Source organism: Orcinus orca, chromosome 8 (assembly GCF_937001465.1).
Source record: "Orcinus orca chromosome 8, mOrcOrc1.1, whole genome shotgun sequence".
NCBI classification, from domain to species: domain Eukaryota; kingdom Metazoa; phylum Chordata; class Mammalia; order Artiodactyla; family Delphinidae; genus Orcinus; species Orcinus orca.
In genome coordinates, this window is record NC_064566.1 from 9,394,647 (window position 1) to 9,413,393 (window position 18,747).

The window sequence follows — 18,747 nt, forward strand, 5'->3', positions numbered from 1 at the left end:
TCCCTGGTGGTCCAGTTGTTGGGACTCTGCACTTCCACTGCATGGGGCGCGGGTTCAGTTCCTGGTCAGGGAACTGGCATCCCTCTTGCAGCACAGCACGGCCAAAAAAAAAAAAAAGACATCATACAATTATTAGCAATATTCGCTCAGATAATGCTGGCTCTTCTTTTTTTTTTTTTTAATATTTATTTATTTATTTATTTTGGCTGCACTGGGTCTTAGTTGCGGCACACGGGATCTTTAAGTTGAGGCATGCGTGCGGGATCTAGTTCCCCGATCAGGGATCGAACCCGGGCCCCCTGCACTGGGAGCGTGGAGTCTTAGCCACTGGACCACGAGGGAAGTCCTGGCTCTTCTTTTTAAACAATGTTCCATGGTTAACAAACCGTGTTCTTCACAGCAATTGGTGCCCTTCACTTTATCTGTCTCTTAAATTATATTGTCTGAGAAAAGATACACTTTAAAAAACAAAACAACAACAACAAAAAACAACCTTCATCCTTTTGTGGGATTTCCTGGGTATATACAAGTCAGAGTATAATTCCCAACATTCCTTTAGGTCGTAAGACTGTACCTATGTTCTCCTTTACCAATAATGCCCCATTTTGCTCTCTCTCATATACTCTGCCTCTCTTTTTCAAAGAGACAGGTAAAAATCAATCTAAGATTCTTCCCAGATAGTAGGGGCATTCAGGATGCTCCCTAGGCACTGTGTGCTCCTGGAAAAAGTAGGAGCCTAGGGGATTTCTCCCCACAGGAAAATAGGAAACCATAACCACTGGAATGGAGAGGGGTTCTTGCCATGACATCTCTCCAGAACTTGAAGTTGTGCCTGAAGATCTCATTTCCTCGGAAAAACTGAGCAAGGGGGAGAAGGTGAAATAAGAAGACAAACTGTTGAGGATTATAGTCTCTGCTACACTGTGAAGCTCTGGTGGGTCAGTGCATTTTTCCCCAAAGATAAGTACAGATTACTAGTAAAGACTTTTTCACCAGGTAGGCTCTGAGGCTCTTAGGAATGTTCTAGAATCCTTCAGGAGAATGGTATGGGTAGTTCTACTGTCCCCGCAACCTGGCCTTTTGTCACCTTGAGAGCTGTGATGTTTTGTTTGCTTGTTTTTGTTTTTGTTTTTAACTGGATATGAACCGGGGACTGAGAGCTGTGATGTTTCACCACTAGATTATGTTTGACCACTAGATTTTTAAATAATTAAAATAAATTTTAAGATAAACTGTAAAGTAAATGAAAATATTTAAAAATAATATATCCTCATTATAAGAACTTTGAGACAAACAGAAATAGAAAGTGATCACTGTAATCTCCCCGTCTGATCACACCATGGCTGTATTTCTTCCTATGACTCCTGGGTATCTTTTAGGCGCAGCTGTAATGGCATCCTAACTATCTCGTATTCTTCTGTTACTTGGTGTGTGTGTGTGTGTGTGTGTGTGTGTGTGTGTGTGTTACCATGTCACCACTTCATGAGTCTCACTGGCTGTGAAATTCCTTCTTGTGTGTGGCACATTTTAGTTAAATATCTCCTTGTTGAGCTTGTGGACAGTATGGCTTTTGTTTTTGTTGTTAATCACCAGAAATCTATGAAAGTGTTCATTCTGCCAGGCCCTTGCCTATGTTAGCCACTGTTTTGTTCAAAATCTTTATTAATTGAATGAAAATAGCAGCTCATGTTTAATACGTATTTCTTTGATTACCGGTGAAGTTGAACACTTTCCCATATTCTTTTGTTTGCACCTTGTGGGTTTTTTAAAATTAATTTATTTAATTAATTAATTTATTTATTTTTGGCTGCATTGGGTCTTCATTGCTGTGCGCAGGCTTTCTCTGGTTGCGGTGAGTGGGGGCTACTCTTCCTTGAGGTGCACAGGCTTCTCATTGTGGTGGCTTTTCTTGTTGCGGAGCACGGGCTCTAGGCGCGTGGGCTTCAGTAGTCGTGGCACGCAGGCTCAGTAGTTGTGGCTCATGGGCTTAGTTGCTCTGCAGCATGTGGGATCTTCCTGGAGCAGGGCTCGAATCCGTGTCCCCTGCATTGACAGGCGGATTCTTAACCACTGTGCCACCAGGGAAGCCCCCACCTTGTGTTTTGGTGACATCCAGGTTAAGTCCTTCAGGCAGAACCAATTAGAAGGATGATTCCCATTGATAATCTTTTAGAGATTAGCAGTAAACGTTCAAAGGGGGAGCATTCCATAGAGAGTGAGAGTGAGAGGGCTAAAATACATGATAGTAATTATCAAATATTCTACTTTAAATACAATTATAAATAGATGAAATGTTATTTTAAAATGAAAGACTAGTAAGTCAGAGAAAGACAAATATCATAGGATATCACTTATATGTGGAATATAAAAAAATGATACAAATGAACTTATTTACAAAACAGAAACAGACTCACAGACTTAGAAAACAAACTTATGGTTACCAAAGGGGAAAGGTGGGAGCAGGGATAAATTAAGAGTTTGGAATTAACATATACACACTACTATATATAAAATAGATAATCAACAAGGACCTACTGTATAGCATAGGGAACTCTACTCAATACTCTGTAATAACCTAAATGGGAAAAGAATCTGAAAAAGAATGGATATATGTATATGTATAGCTGAATCACTTTGCAGTACACCTGAAACTAACACAACATTGTAAATCAACTATACTCTAATATAAAATAAAAATTAGGGACTTCCCTGGTGGCGCAGTGGTTAAAACTCTGTGCTCCCAATGCAGGGGGCCTGGGTTTGATCCCTGGTCGGGGAACTAGATCCCACATGCCTGCCACAACTAAGAGTTCTCATGCCACAACTAAGGAGCCCACATGCCACAATAATGGAGCCCGCCTGCCGCAACTAAGACCCGGTGCAACCAAATAAATAAATGAATATTTTAAAAATAAATAAATAAAATAAAGTAAAAATTAAATTAAAAAATAAAATAAAATGAAAGACTGAAACACCTCCCCCTCTTTGTTCTCAGAGTAGTTTTAATTTGGTTCAGCACATATACTTGATGTTCAATGCATCTCCATGTGAATTGAACTAGTTAGTTTTTTGCCTACTTCCTCTCATGGTCAGTGAAGACCAGAAAGCAGTTACATACAATGCTATTAACTGAGGGCCCCTCTGAATAAAAGATTCACATATTCAAAGATTCCAAAAGGGGACTTCCCTGGTGGCACAGTGGTTAAGAATCCACCTGCCAATGCAGGGGGCCCGGGTTCGATCCCTGGTCCAGGAAGATCCCACGTATGCACCACATGTGCACCACAACTACTGAGCCCGCACACCTAGAGCCCGTGCTCCGCAACAAGAGAAGCCACTGCAATGAGAAGCCCGTGCACCACAACGAAGAGTAGCCCCCGCTCGCAGCAATTAGAGAAAGCCTGCGTGCAGCAATGAAGACCCAAAACAGCCAAAAATAAATTAATTAATTAAAAAAAAAGATTCCAAAGGTATAATCCTAGATCCTTTTCTGCTGCTGTTGAATGTCCTTTGTCTGGTTTGAAGGCTGTCTGACTGGCCTTACCCTCAGATTTCTGACATCACTCTTCTGCCACATTGTCACCTTTGTTTGCACCTTTTCAGTTTATCACACCATAAATTCTTTCTCAGATAATGGATATTTGTTTTATATTACTAACTGACATCTACTGGTACTGCCTGTGTCAGGCATGGGGCTGAGTACTTTTCAGGCATTACTCATTTAATCTTTACAACACCCTATATGGTAGTTACTAGTATTATTCCCAGTTTACAAATGTGGGCAGAGTCTCAAAGAGATGAGCCAACTTGCTCTGGACCCAGAGGAGGTGCCTGGGGAGTGGCCGGGATTTGAACTCAGGTGCTGATTCTAGAGCTACTAAAACATGTCACCTCAAAGCTGCAGTTCAACCCCAAAGGTCCTGAAAAAGTACTGTACTCTGAAATCTCATGCCATATGGCTGAACACTTGTACATAGTAGATGCTCATTAAAAGCCTTGCTGAGGGGCTTCTCTGGTGGCGCAGTGGTTAAGAATCCACCTGCCAATGCAGGGGACATAGGTTTGAGCCCTGGTCCAGGAAGATCACACATGCTGCGGAGCAACTAAGCCCGTGCGCCACAACTACTGAGCCTGCACTCTAGAGCCCGTGAGCCACAACTACTGAAGCCCACGTGCCTAGAGCCTCTGCAACAAGAGAAGCAACCGCAGTAAGAAGCCCGCGCACCGCAACGAAGAGTAGTCCCTGCTCTCAGCAACTAGAGAAAACCCGCGTGCAGCAGCGAAGACCCAATACAGCCAAAAATTAAATAAATGAATAAATAAATAAATTTATTTAAAAAAATCCTTGCTGAGTAAAAAGAGGATCCACCTGTTTAAAAGATTTTATGTCTCCAAACAAGGTCGTTTCTCTGCCTCTCTACAAACTATAAACTCATCGTTGAGGATGCATAGGAACATTCCTTGGGGCTGCAGTGGACTAGAGCATCTGAGTCTTTGGAATGACCTGAATGAGAAGAGAACAGAATTTTTGACCTGAGAAACTCTTTAGTACAGAAAAACCAATAAGTTGTGGATAAACTGTGTAGTGGGAATATAGCCAAGGGTAGGATACTTAACATCCCTCAACTTTCAAAGACAAAATTTTGTCCTGTTTTCTAGGTGAAATGATGTTCATGTTGTAGCCTGCGAATTGCTTCCCTGTTTGGACCTGACACATCTGGGTCTGTCTGTGGGTAATGTGACCTCTCAGGACATTTTTATACACTTGGCACAGGGACCACCTTTTCAAGCTTGGACCTTAAAATCCCAGTGAGATCTTCCTAACAAACGGGCTCCAAGGTAAGGACTTACCCCTTTTCCCTAACAAAGTCCAGACTGCAGTGTTGGTAACCTCCTGCCAAACTCAAACAGGACCTCAGCATCCTGGGGTCCCCTGGAACCTCTTCATTTATCTCTTTGGGCAAACTAAACATGCTCAGTTTAAAAGGCAGTGAAGCTCACCACTGTCCTTTGTTTTGGAGAGTCTTATTTTTGCATAAGTAGTCCATCCTATACAGGCTGCTAACTGCTGTGTATTCCCCTTGCCCCTATGACTGCTGGTGTAAATAAACTGCGTCTCCCCATTGGTAAACAAGGATAATAAACAAAATTTTAAAAAATGAAAAACAAAAACGAAACGTGCTCAGTTTAAAGTCTTTGTCAGATTATTTTATTAGACTAATTTCATCTGAAATAAACTCATATTCTAATTACTGATTTTGTTGACTGCCTTAGTATTACATCTTTTCAGTGTTTCTTGTTTGTTTGTTTGTTTTTGCGGGACGCGGGCCTCTCACTGTTGTGGTCTCTCCCGTTGCGGAGCACAGGCTCAGGACGCGCAGGCTCAGCGGCCATGGCTCACGGGCCCAGCCGCTTTGCGGCACGTGGGATCTTCCCGGACCGGGGCACGAACCCATGTCCCCTGCATCGGCAGGCGGATTCTCAACCACTGCGCCACCAGGGAAGCCCCTCCGTGTTTTATAATACTGGTTTATGGACCATGTTCAGAGTTTGTGTGTTTCTCTTTGTCTCTCTCCTTCTGTGCTCACCCCTCCCAGTTTTATGCTTTTGCATTTGCCTCCCTCCCATCCTCAAGGCTCTAGTCCAGAACTGGCTCTTATTATGACAATTGGGCTGCCCCACTGAGCGATTAAGGATGACACAGATCCAGGCACTGAGCCAGCAGGCAGCCTGGCTCACTCTCTGGACTGCAGGCTGAATCCTGGTCGACCCACGTCCCTGGACTTGCAGCTTGTTATACACCTTAGCCCAGGCAGGTTTCAGCAACAATTTAGTTCAGCCCCGAGCCTAGCCTGGCCCAGCCCACAACTTTAAGCAGGGATCCAGCTCCATCCCCCATCTAATTTGAGACTTTTAGTTCCCATGACCACCCCCACCCACGAATGAAACTTGGGGCTCCCACTGAATGTCTGGGCCTGGAGCTCTTCAGCCCACTTACTGCAGTGCATTTTCATCCTGCTTCTCATCCGTGGTTCTGAGCCCCCCATATGCAGAATAATGGCCCGTAGAGGTGTCCACATTCTAATTCCAGGAACCTGTGAGTATGCTACCTTACATGGCAAAGGGGAGTTTGCAGATGGGATTGAGTTCAGCATCTTGACTTGGGGAGATTGTCTTGAATTCTGCCAGTGTGTTGATGTGATCACAGGGGTTCCTTATAACGAAAAGGGGGAGACAGGAGAGTCAGAGAAGATGTGACGATGGAAACAGCAGAGGTCAGAGAAAGAGATTTGAAGATGCTACACTGCTGGCTTTGAAGATGAAGGATGGGGCCAGAGCCAAGGGATGCAGGCAACCTCTAGAGGCTGCAAGGGAACAGATTTTCCCCGCGAGTCTTCAGAGTGAACGCAGGCCTGATGACACCTTGATTTTGAGCTCAGTGAGACCTGATATGCACTTCTGACCTCCAAAACTGTAAGATGAATTTGTGTTGTTTTACGCCACAAAGTTTTCAGTAATTTGTTACAGCAGTAATAGGAAACTATCTTTGTTTTTCTGATGTTGCTGCTCTGTTTTCTTTTTGATTATTTTAAACCTCCCCCTCCTTTTCTGTGTGTGGAGCTGAGAAAGACTGTCAACCGTGCATTTGCCCCCAAGTGGACCCTTTCTCTAGAGATAAGTGGTGACCATTTATTAAAGTGGGAATAAAGATTGGTAGTGACAGGAGTGTGTAGACTGCTAGCTAGTGTACTTTCAGCATTTTTTTTAAAGTACTTTAAAAAAAGTTTTTTCTAAATTACACATATACCATGTATGCACCTATAAACCTAACATTGTACGGCCATAAATGAATTGCCGGACTGTTTTTGAAATAGCTGTAACCAAGTACTGGACAAAAAATAATTGAAATCTGAGATATCTTTTTATCCCTGCCATCTAGTCCCTGTGAATTAAAGAAATAACTCACCTTCTCTAAGACTTCCCTTTTCACTGTCTGCCTCTTTCAGAGTTTGTGGGAGTAATAACAATATTTAAAGGCTTTTAAGCAATTAGAATTGTTTTCTTGTTATCAGATTGGTGATGCTTCTTTAAGAAAACCATTGTATACGTTATCTATCGCTGCAAAACAAACTACCCCAAAGCTTAGTGACTTAAAACAAAACAAATATTTATTATCTCACATCATCTCACATCATTTTTGTGGGTCAGGATTTCAAGAGCAGCTTGTCTGGGTAGATCTGGCCCCAAGTCTCTCATGAGGTTGTGGTCATGGTGTCGGATATGGTGCAGTTGATCTGAAGTTTGATTAAGGCCGAGGTTCTACTCCCAGAGTGACTCGCTCACATGGGTGACAAGTTAGTGCTAACTACTGGCGGGAAGTCATGGCTCATCTCAAGGATCTCCCCATAGGGCTGCTGAGTGCGTTTACCACCTGGCAGCTGGCTTCCCACAGGGCAAGCAGTTCAAGAGAGAGCAATGCAGAAACCACAGGGCCTTTTATGACCTAGTTCAGAAGTCACGTGGTATCATGTCCACACAGCCAACTGGCTACACAGGTCAGCCCTGCTCAGCATGGAGTGGACTATAGAAGGGCATGAATAACAGGACCACTGGGGGGCTATCTTAGAGGCTGCCTACCAGGACCAAGGAGAAGGTTCTATCTAGTCTTCAGCCTTAAAGCCTTCCTTATCTCATAAATCCCTAGAGAGGCAGAGTAGGAAGGAAATGCCAAGGTTAGTCCAAACATCTAGCTCACAGGAATCACATCTTTGAAATCATATCACCTAAAACTCTCTACTGATAATTTAACACTGAGTTGCCTCAGCCTTGTCTCATTTGCATTAGAGCCTCCCGTATCCCCCAGGAGCAGAAACCCTGCCCTGTGCTTCCGAAGCTCTTAGGACATCTCGCCTGCTCCTTGGCACAGAGTCAGGAATACATACATTTTTGTAAACTTGACAAATTGTCAACGGGCATTGGAAGAGTAACACATTGGTTAATATCCAGCCCCCCTCCCCCCCACCCACCCCGCCCTCTTAATTTGATGTTTCTGTGTGTTTTGAAAGCCGGGGCTCATGGGAGTGGCTGACTCCATAAGAATTTTAGGAGAAGTCAGTTGTAGGGTGAATCTCTCCACGCTGAGGTTGAATTTGGAGCCCAAATAGGAGCCAAATGGGGGTATATACAGAACCGTAAATATTGCCAGCGTCCTTGTCCAGGGATGCTAGTGAAGGAAGCACATTGGACAGAAGCAATCTGTGTAACAGAGAGACAGGTTGTCAAAGGTGGTGGAGACACAGCTGCACCTGCTGTGTGATTCTTCGGCAAGTCCCCAAATCACCTAAACGTTCTGGGTGTGGCTTCCTTATTATTTAATTGGGATAATAATGCCCACGTGTTTTGAAAGATGTGAAGCAACTGGACCTCTCTACTGGAAGGACCGTAAATAGTTATAATCACTTTACAGAGCGCTGGCAATATCCAGTATAGCTAACGATGTAATACCCACCCGATGATAGACACCCCAGCAATTCTATTCTTGGTCTGACCTTGGAGCAGAAGTTCTCAGCCCTGATTGCATGTTAGAACCACCTGGGGGAGTTGGGGTTTTTTTAAGTGCTAATGTCTCAGCTCTACCCTCAGGGATTAAGATTTCATCAGTTCTGGGAAGAGGCCCAGAAAATGATTTTTTACAAAGCTCCCAAGGCTATTCTAATGTGCACTCTGGCAGAGAGAAACTCACACAGACAAAGAGACATCCACCTGGCACCAAATATACATGTAAAACCAAGGGGGATTAAGCATCTAAATGTAAAAAGTCAATCTTTAAAATTCTTTTAAAAAGGTAAAAACTACCACATGACCTTGGGATATGGAAGGATCTCATGAGATTGGAAATGCATACACCATAAAAGGTAATACATTTGCCTTTGATGTGTAAAAATCTTGTGTTTGAAAAGCTGCCATAAACAAAGAGAACAGATAAGCCACAGACTGAAAGAAGTAATTTGAGAATCAGATAACCAAACAAAAGATTAGTATTCAGAGTATAAGAGAATTCAATCGTGTTAGTAAGAAAAAGGTGAATTATCTATAAATGCTCCAACCAAAAGACACAGGCTCGATGAATGGATACAAAAACAAGACCCATATATGTGCTGTCTACAAGAGACCCACTTCAGACCTAGGGACACATACAGACTGAAAGTGAGGGGATGAAAAAAGATATTCCATGCAAATGGAATCAAAAGAAAGCTGGAGTAGCAATACTCATATCAGATAAAATAGACTTTAAAATAAAGAATGTTACAAGAGACAAGGAAGGATACTACATAATGATCAAGGGATCAATCCAAGAAGAAGATATAACAATTATAAATATATATGCACCCAACATAGGAGCACCTCAATACATAAGGCAACTGTTAACAGCTATAAAAGAGGAAATCGACAGTAACACAATAATAGTGGAGGACTTTAACACCTCACTTACACCAATGGACAGATCATCCAAAATGAAAATAAATAAGGAAACAAGAGCTTTAAATGATACAATAGACCAGATAGATTTAATTGATATTTATAGGACATTCCATCCAAAAACAGCAGATTACGCTTTCTCCTCAAGTGCACATGGAACATTCTCCAGGATAGATCACATCTTGGGTTGCAAAGCAAGCCTCAGTAAGTTTAAGAAAACTGAAATCATATCAAGCGTCTTTTCTGACCACAACGCTATGAGATTAGAAATGAATTACAGGGAAAAAAACCGTAAAAAACACAAATACATGGAGGCTAAACAATACGTTACTAAATAACCAAGAGATCACTGAAGAAATCAAAGAGGAAATCAAAAAATACCTAGACACAAATTACAATGAAAACACAACAATCCAAAACCTAGGGATGCAGCAAAAGCAGTTCTAAGAGGGAAGTTTATAGCAATACAACCCTACCTCAAGAAACAAGAAAAATCTCAAATAAACAATCTAACCTTACACCTAAAGGAACTAGAGAAAGAAGAACAAACAAAACCCAAAGTTAATAGAAGGAAAGAAATCATAAAGATCAGAGCAGAAATAAATGAAACAGAAACAAAGACAACAATAGCAAAGATCAATAAAACTAAAAGCTGGTTCTTTGAGAAGATGAAAAAAATTGATAAACCATTAGCCAGACTCATCAAGAAAAAGGGGGAGAGGAATCAAATCAATAAAATTAGAAATGAAAAAGGAGAAGCTATAACAGACACCGCAGAAATGCAAAGCATCCTAAGAGACTACTACAAGCAACTCTATGCCAATAAAATGGACAAACTGGGCTTCCCTGGTGGCGCAGTGGTTGAGAGTCTGCCTGCCAATGCAGGGGACACGGGTTCGTGCCCCGGTCCAGGAAGGTCCCACATGCCACGGAGCGGCTGGGCCCGTGAGCCATGGCTGCTGAGCCTGCGTGTCCAGAGCCTGTGCTTCGCAACAGAAGAGGCCACAACAGTGAGAGGGCTGCGTACTGCAAAAAAAAAAAAAAAAAAAAAAAAAAAGGACAACCTGGAAGAAATGGAAAAATTCTTACAAAGGTATAACCTTCCACGACTGAACCAGGAAGAAATAGAAAATATGAACAGACCAATCAAAAGTAATGATATTGAAACTGTGATTAAAAATCTTCCCACAAACAAAAGTCCAGGACCGGATGGCCTCACAGGTGAATACCATCAAACATTTAGAGAAGAGCTAACACCCATCTGTCTCAAACTCTTACAAAAAATTGCAGAGGAAGGAACACTCCCAAACTCATTCTGTGAGGCCACCATCACCCTGATACCAAAACCAGACAAAGATACTACAAAAAAAGAAAATTAAAGACCAATATCACTGATGAATATAGATGCAAAAATCCTCAAAAAAATACCAGCAAACAAAATCCAGCAACACATTAAAAGGATCATACACCATGATCAAATGGGATTTATCCCAGGGATGCAAAGATTCTTCAATATACGCAAATCAATCAGTGTGATACACCATATTAACAAATTGAAGAAGAAAAACCATATGATCATCTCAATAGATGCAGAAAAAGCTTTTGACAAAATTCAACACCCATTGATGATAAAAACTCTCCAGAAAGTGGGCATAGAGGGAACCTACCTCAACATAATAAAGGCTATATACAACAAACCCACAGCAAACATCATTCTCAATGGTGAAAAACTGAAAGATTTCCTCTAAGATCAGGAACAAGACAAGGATGTCCACTCTCACCACTATTATTCAACATAGGTTTGGAAGTCCTAGCCATGGCAATCAGAGAAGAAAAAGAAATAAAAGGAATACAAATTGGAAAAGAAGAAGTAAAACTGTCACTGTTTGCAAATGACATGATACTATACATAGATAATCCTAAAGATGCCACCAGAAAACTACTAGAGCTAATCAATGAATTTGGTAAAGTTGCAGGATACAAAATCAATGCACAGAAATTTCTTGCATTCCTATACTAATGATGAAAAATCTGAAAGAGAAATTAAGGAAACACTCCCATTTACCATTGCAACAAAAAGAATAAAATACCTGGGAATAAACTTACCTAGGGAGACAAAAGACCTGTATGCAGAAAACTATAAGACACTGATGAAAGAAATTAAAGATGATACAAACGGATGGAGAGATATACCATGTTCTTGGATTGGAAGAATCAATATCGTGAAAATGCCTATACTACCCAAAGCAATCTACAGATTCAGTGCAATCCCTATCAAATTATCAATGGCATATTTTACAGAACAGGAACCAAAAAATCTTAAAATTTGTATCGAGACAAAAAAGACCCCGAATAGCCAGAGCAGTCTTGAGGGAAAAAAATGGAGCTGGAGGAATCAGACTCCCTGACTTTGGACTATACTACAAAGCTACAGTAATCAAGACAATATGGTACTGGCACAAAAACAGAAATATAGATCAGTGGAACAGGATAGAAAGCCCAGAGGTAAACCCACACACCTATGGTCAACTAATCTATGACAAAAGAGGCAAGGATATACAATGGAGAAAAGACAGTCTCTTCAATAAATGGCAGTGGGAAAACTGGACAGCTATATGTAAAAGAATGAAATTAGAACACTCCCAAACACCATACACCAAAATAAACTCAAAATGGATTAGAGACCTAAATGTAAGAAGGGACACTATAAAACTCTTAGAGGAAAACATAGGAAGAACACTCTTTGACATAAATCACAGCAAGATCTTTTTTGATCCACCTCCTAGAGTAATGGAAATAAAAACAAAAATAAACAAATGGGACCTAATGAAACTTAAAAGCTTTTGCAATGCAAAGGAAACTACAAAGAAGACAAAAAGACAACCTTCAGAATGGGAGAAAATACTTGCAAACGAATCAACGGACAAAGGATTAATCTCCAAATTATATAAACAGCTCATTATTAAAAAAAAACAAACAACCCAATCCAAAAATGGGCAGAAGACCTAAATAGACATTTCTCCAAAGAAGACATACAGATGGCCAAGAAGCACATGAAAAGCTGCTCAACATCACTAATCATTAGAGAAATGCAAATCAAAACTACAATGAGGTATCACCTCACACCAGTTAGAATGGGCATCATCAGAAAATCTACAAACAACAAATGCTGGAGAGGGTGTGGAGAAAAGGGAACCCTCTTGCACTGTTGGTGGGAATGTAAATTGATACAGCCACTATGGAGAACAGTATGGAGGTTCCTTAAAAAACTAAAAATAGAATTACCATATGACCCAGCAATCCCACTACTGGGCATATGCCCAGAGAAAACCACAATTCAAAAAGACACATGCACCCCAATGTTCATTGCAGCACTATTTACAATAGCCAGGTCATGGAAGCAACCTAAATGCCCATCGACAGACGAATGGATAAAGAAGTTGTGGTACGTATATACAATGGAATATTACTCAGCCATAAAAAGAAATGAAATTGGGTCATTTGTAGAGACATGGATGGATCTAGAGACTGTCATAAAGAGTGAAGTAAGTCAGAAAGAGAAAAACAAATATTGTATATTAACGCATATATGTGGAACCTAGAAAAATGGTACAGATGAACCAGTTTGCAGGGCAGAAATTGAGACACAGATGTAGAGAACAAACGTATGGACACCAAGGGGGGAAAGTGGTGGTGGGGTGATGAATTGGGAGATTGGGATTGACACGTATACACTGATGTGTATGGATAACTAATAAGAACCTGCTGTATAAAAAAATAAAATAAAATTCAAAAATTCAAAAAAAAACAGAAAAAGAAAAAGATGAATTATCTAATTACCATCACTTTTTGTAAGGAGATTAGGTAAATAAAATGGGCAGAATTATATAGGGAACTTTTCAGCAGTAAAAAAAATGAATCAACTATGTATTAACATATATACACATTTACATATGTGCATACATACATATGTATTAACATAAATAACTCTTAAGACAATGTTGATCAATAAAATCAAGACCTTCAGAATGATACCATATGACGCCAATTTCCTGAAAAAAATTGAAACACACAAGTCAACACTATATGTGTTCATTAATAAAGACTGTACAAGTATAAATACACACATGGGTCTGAAAAACACTATCCTGAGTTTTATTTTTACCTCTAAGCAGAAAGGGAAATAGGATTGGGATTTCAAATAAATCTATAATATTTTAGGTGTTCAATTGAATCATAAATACATGAATGTCTATTGTATCATTATCTATGCTTTTTTGTGTGCTTAAAAATATTATAGGGACTTCCTTTGTGGCGCAGTGGTTACGAATCCGCCTGCTAATGCAGGGGACACGGGTTTGTTCCCACATGCCACAGCAACTAAGCCCATGTGCCATAACTACTGAGCCCGCGTGCTGCAGCTACTGAAGCCCACGCACCTAGAGCCCGTGCTCCACAAGAGAAGCCACCACAACAAAGAGTAGCCCCCCACTCGCCACAGCTAGAGAAAGCCCACGTGCAGCAACAAAGACCCAACGCAGCCAAAAATAAATAAATTAATTAATTAAAATATTATAAAAATTATTGAAAAATCTAAAATTAGTTATAGCGTCTTTGGGGGCTAATCCTCTAGAACCACAACAGACTTTTTGGTGTGAAATCTTGATCCGATTATCCTGGTTTTGTAAATTGTCACTTTAAAAAGAAAGCTCGTGACCCTGTAAGAGAAACGAAGGCAGAAAGTCTTTAGTTCATAGAGTAAATATTGGGGTTTTAGCTTCCTATACGAGGCGCCGTTTGGGGGCGCCAGAGGACAGCACAAGCCAGCCGATCCCAGGTTCTCCCAGGGGAACAGAACGCCGGGTTCACCTGTTCCACACTGGTTAATAATCAAACATCTGGTGGGTTCTTACCTCCCGAAGTGTCTTGTGATGACGGTAGCGCGTGCTGTCTTTAACGCCCTGGACTTGATATAGTAAGGGTTTGCGGAGCCCCTGAAATGCAGCTTATTTTTTTTTTTTTTTTTTTTTTTGCAGCTTATTTTTGACCAGAGCACTTAGAACTTTGCAAGCTGAGTCAGGTGGCAATGGTCCTTCCATTGCATAGGGTTATGGAAAATTAATTTGGCTGAAACTCTGTACTTTCTGACACCCCCAGGATCCTCTTGAGCAGGAAATGAGGCTGCTTGATGAATGTGCTTTTTTCACCTCTTGAGGAATTGCCATATATTAAAAATAATTTAAAAGAAAAACTGGATGATCGAGGTTGTTACCCAATATTACAAAGAAAATTGCATGTAGATAGATTGATGCCTGGTGAAAATGGAGTGTGAACGGCTTTCCTTACCTAATCGGAGGGTCTTCTGAGAGGTCCTGTTAAAATCATCCAGCCAAGTTAGGAGGAATTCTTCCCATTTTATAGCAAATGAAGAGAAAAGATCACCAAGAAGTCCCCTCCCCTGGGTCCCCTAGACCAGTGCTGTCCATTAGAACGTTCGTGATGATGGAAATGTTCACATTTATGATGTACAATGAAGTAGCCACTAGCCATGTGTGGCTGCAGCATGCTGAACTATGGCTAGAATGAAGAATAAAATTTTACATTTTATTTAATTTTAGTTCTTTTCAATTTAAGTGACCACATGTGGCTGGTGGCTACTGAATTGGACAGTGCAAGTCTAGATATTTTTAAATGTTTATTTTTGTGTTGTACCACTAATATATGCACTAAAGAAAATGAGATGCATGTTAAATTCAAATTTGGGTGTATATACTTCTAAAGTTTTCCCTACTGATGTCAAATGTACTTATAGAGACACACGTTTTTCTTTTCAAAAGTGGGATCATACTTAACATATTGCTTTTAATGTTTTAAAAAAGTAATATACAGGGAACATCTCCCCATACCAGAGCTTTATATAATTTTTAATACCTGGAGTATCCTCTGTTGAGTGATAATAATGGACAGTTATTATTCTAAGCACATTGCCTGCATTATCTCATGTGATCCTCAAAACCCCATGAGGTAGATATCATTCCATTTTACAGATGAATTCTCTGAAATACATAAAGATTAACGTGTACTTTGCAAAACTCAAGCAGAGGCGGTGGGAGAGTCAGGGTTTCAAGGCTCCCAACCAGGTGGGCCGACTTCAGAGCCTGCTGCTGAATCGCTCTGCTTTAAATAAAGTTTTTTATTTTTTATTTAATTAATTAATTAATTTATTATGTATAGGATGGATAAACAACAAGGTCCTACTGTATAGCACAGGGAACTATATTCAATATCCTCTGATAAACCATAATAGAAAAGAATATAAAAAAGAATGTGTGTGTGTATATATATACATATCTGAATCACTTTGCTGTACAGCAGAAATTAACATAACATTGTCAATCAACTATAGTTCAGTTTTAAAAAGAAAACCCATTTCAGCTCCTTACACTAGTAAGATGGTAAAGGTAATTAGTCAACTTCCTGCTGGGCCAGTCTCTTAACTAGTTTGCTAATTTACCCATAGGATTTCTCCTCTACAGGAGTATCTAGAGGACTCCCTTAAGCTTCTCCCCAGAGGGTTATAAAAACGCAACCATTTAGAAAATGGAGAGGCACTGTCCTAATCCTCTATAAATCCTTAAACTAGAGAAGAAGCTGTTACTGATTGACACACGTAACTCAGGGGAGCCCAGTCTTGGGGATGGGGAAACATGAGTTCACCATAGGTGGCCTTTGTTTGTTTGTTTAATCGTAGAGACTTCTCTTAAGTCAGCTGTTAAAGACCAAGGTCTCTTTGCAAACCAGGCCACTCAGACGCCCTCAGCTCCGCCCTCCCTCCCCCCCCCCCGCCCCCCTGCCTCCGCGCAGGCCCCTGCAGGGCGTCCACTTCCTCCAGGGTTTCAGTTGGAGGCATCAGCCCTCTTGTCCTTCAGCCAACCCTTCTGTAACTGATGTCCCTGTGGACGAGAGGGAGCGAAGCTTCAGGTTCATGTCAAAAATATTTTAACCCTTGCTCCACCCAGAAGCCGCCTGCGTAGGGTTGATGGACTATAAGGGCCTCGGTCCTAATTAGGGTCAAGCGGAAGTTACTAATCAGCACCGTGCCCAGGACTTCTAGGCTCAGCTGAAGCAAAATCCAGAGCATGCCGTCACACGCCCCGTGCGCGGGAGCCCATTGGAAAGGAGGAAACGTGAGCCCCCATCAGACACGGGCCTTTAGATGCAGTGGCGCTGACTGCCGAGGAACTCCACGTTCTCTGCTTTGCGCAGAATCTGATGAATACTCAGATTGTTCAGTGCGCAAAACATACACACCCAAGTTCTGGAACTGGAGAGCGGTGATGGTTGCACAGCACTGTGGATATGCTTAACGCCACTGAATTGTGCACGAAGTGGTTCAAATGGTAAATTTGACACTGTGTGTGTTTAATCACAATTAAAAACAAAAACCAGAAGCTCAGTTGCTTGCTTCTAGAAGCTGAGCCATCCATTTTATTTTTCATTTACGATGTTGACTTTTTAAAATCTTTATTTATTTATTTATTTATTTTTGGCTGCATTGGGTCTTCGTTGCTGTGCGCAGGCTTTCTCTAGTTGTGGCGAGTGGGGGCTACTCTTCATTGTGGTGCACGGGCTTCTCATTGCAGTGGCTTCTCTTGTTGTGGAGCACCGGTTCTAGGCGCACGGGCTTCAGTGGCTGTGGCACGTGGGCTCAGTAGTTGTGGCTCGTGGGCTCTAGAGCACAGGCTCAGTAGTTGTGGCGCATGGGCCTAGCTGCTCTGTGGCATGTGGGATCTTCCCGGATCAGGATTCGAACCCGTGTCCCCTACATTGGCAGGTGGATTCTCAACCACTGCACCACCAGGGAAGCCCGACTTTCTTTTATCTTGAACTATAATTGACACATAACATTAGTTTCAGGTGTACATTGCAAAATGATCACCACATCCATTCTTTCTTTTTTTTTTTTCTATCCTTTAATTTCCACAGCATGTTCATTCACATTTGACTGACTGATGGTACATAATTTTCTTTCACAATAGACCAGGACATCTGTGTTATCCTGATTATACAAAAACAGATACAAAATGGTGTTGAGACTTACTTGCCTGAAATTACAAGACTAAGTGTATATGCATATAGTTTTTTAAATCTATTTCCATTCCATCCCTTTGGCCGAACATTATGAGTACAATATTTGCCCTTCTTCTCGTATTCCCTTCTCTTGTGGCAGGCATCACTGTCCAGTAACCCAAGCCGAATCTCCTTTGTCATCCCCCCCACCAACGGTCATCAAATGCTAGCAAGACATCTTCCTAAATCTCTCTGGAATTGATCTCTTCCCCATTAGGGTTCCCTTTTGCAAGTCCATTTCTTCATCATAAGTCTGATATGTGAGCTCTTAATTGCTCGGCCGCAGTTTTCTCTTCTTCAGTCAGTGGTAAGAGCTTCAGGTCTGTTTGCTTTTGTAGTTCTTGTATCAAGGTCATAGTCTTATTGAAAGTAGCACAAATGCGGCTCTTAGTCTCTTTGTGCTCCACAGCAGTTGGTTGAAAGCATGCATGCAGAGTTTGATATCGAGACTTTATTGCTGACAATTCCTTTAAGAGTGTAACTGGATTTTTCTTGCCTGCCGAATCAGGATAATTAGTCTTGATTTCCTATTCCAACCTGTGCTGAATGTAATCCGGATCAGAGTCAGCTTTCTGGAACATCAGTTCCAGCTTATCGACCTCTGCCTCCGTGTTGAATAGCTGACATTCCTCCTCCATTCATTTTTTTAATTTTAATTTTTTTTAATGAAGTATAGCTGATTTACAATGTTGCATTAGTTTTAGATGTACAGTACAGTGATTCAATTATACATATATATGTATCTATTCTTTTTCAGATTCTTTTCCCTTATAGGTTATTACAAAATATTGAACATAGTTCCCTGTGCTATACAGTAGGTCCTTGTTGGTTATCTATTTTATATATAGTAGTAGGTATATGTTAATCCCAAACTCCTAATTAATCCTTTCCCCCCTTTTCCCTTTGGTAACCATAAGTTCATTTTCTATGTCTGTAGGCCTATTTCTGTTCTGTAAATAAGTTCATTTGTATCATTTTTTTTAAAGGTACCACATATAAGCGATTACATATGATATTTGTCTTTTGCTGTCTGGCTTACTTTGTATGATAACCTCTAGGTCCATCCATGTTGCCGCAAATGGCATTATTGCATTCTTCTTTATGGCTGAGTAGTATTCCATTGTATATATGTACCAC

General features: G+C 40.9%; 1 pseudogene; it reads right to left on the bottom strand.

The window, feature by feature from the left end:
• Positions 1 to 17,773: 17,773 nt before the first annotated feature.
• On the bottom strand, positions 17,774 to 18,263 carry LOC101275565 (spindle and kinetochore-associated protein 2-like; annotated as a pseudogene).
• Between the last annotated feature and the right edge of the window lie 484 nt (positions 18,264 to 18,747).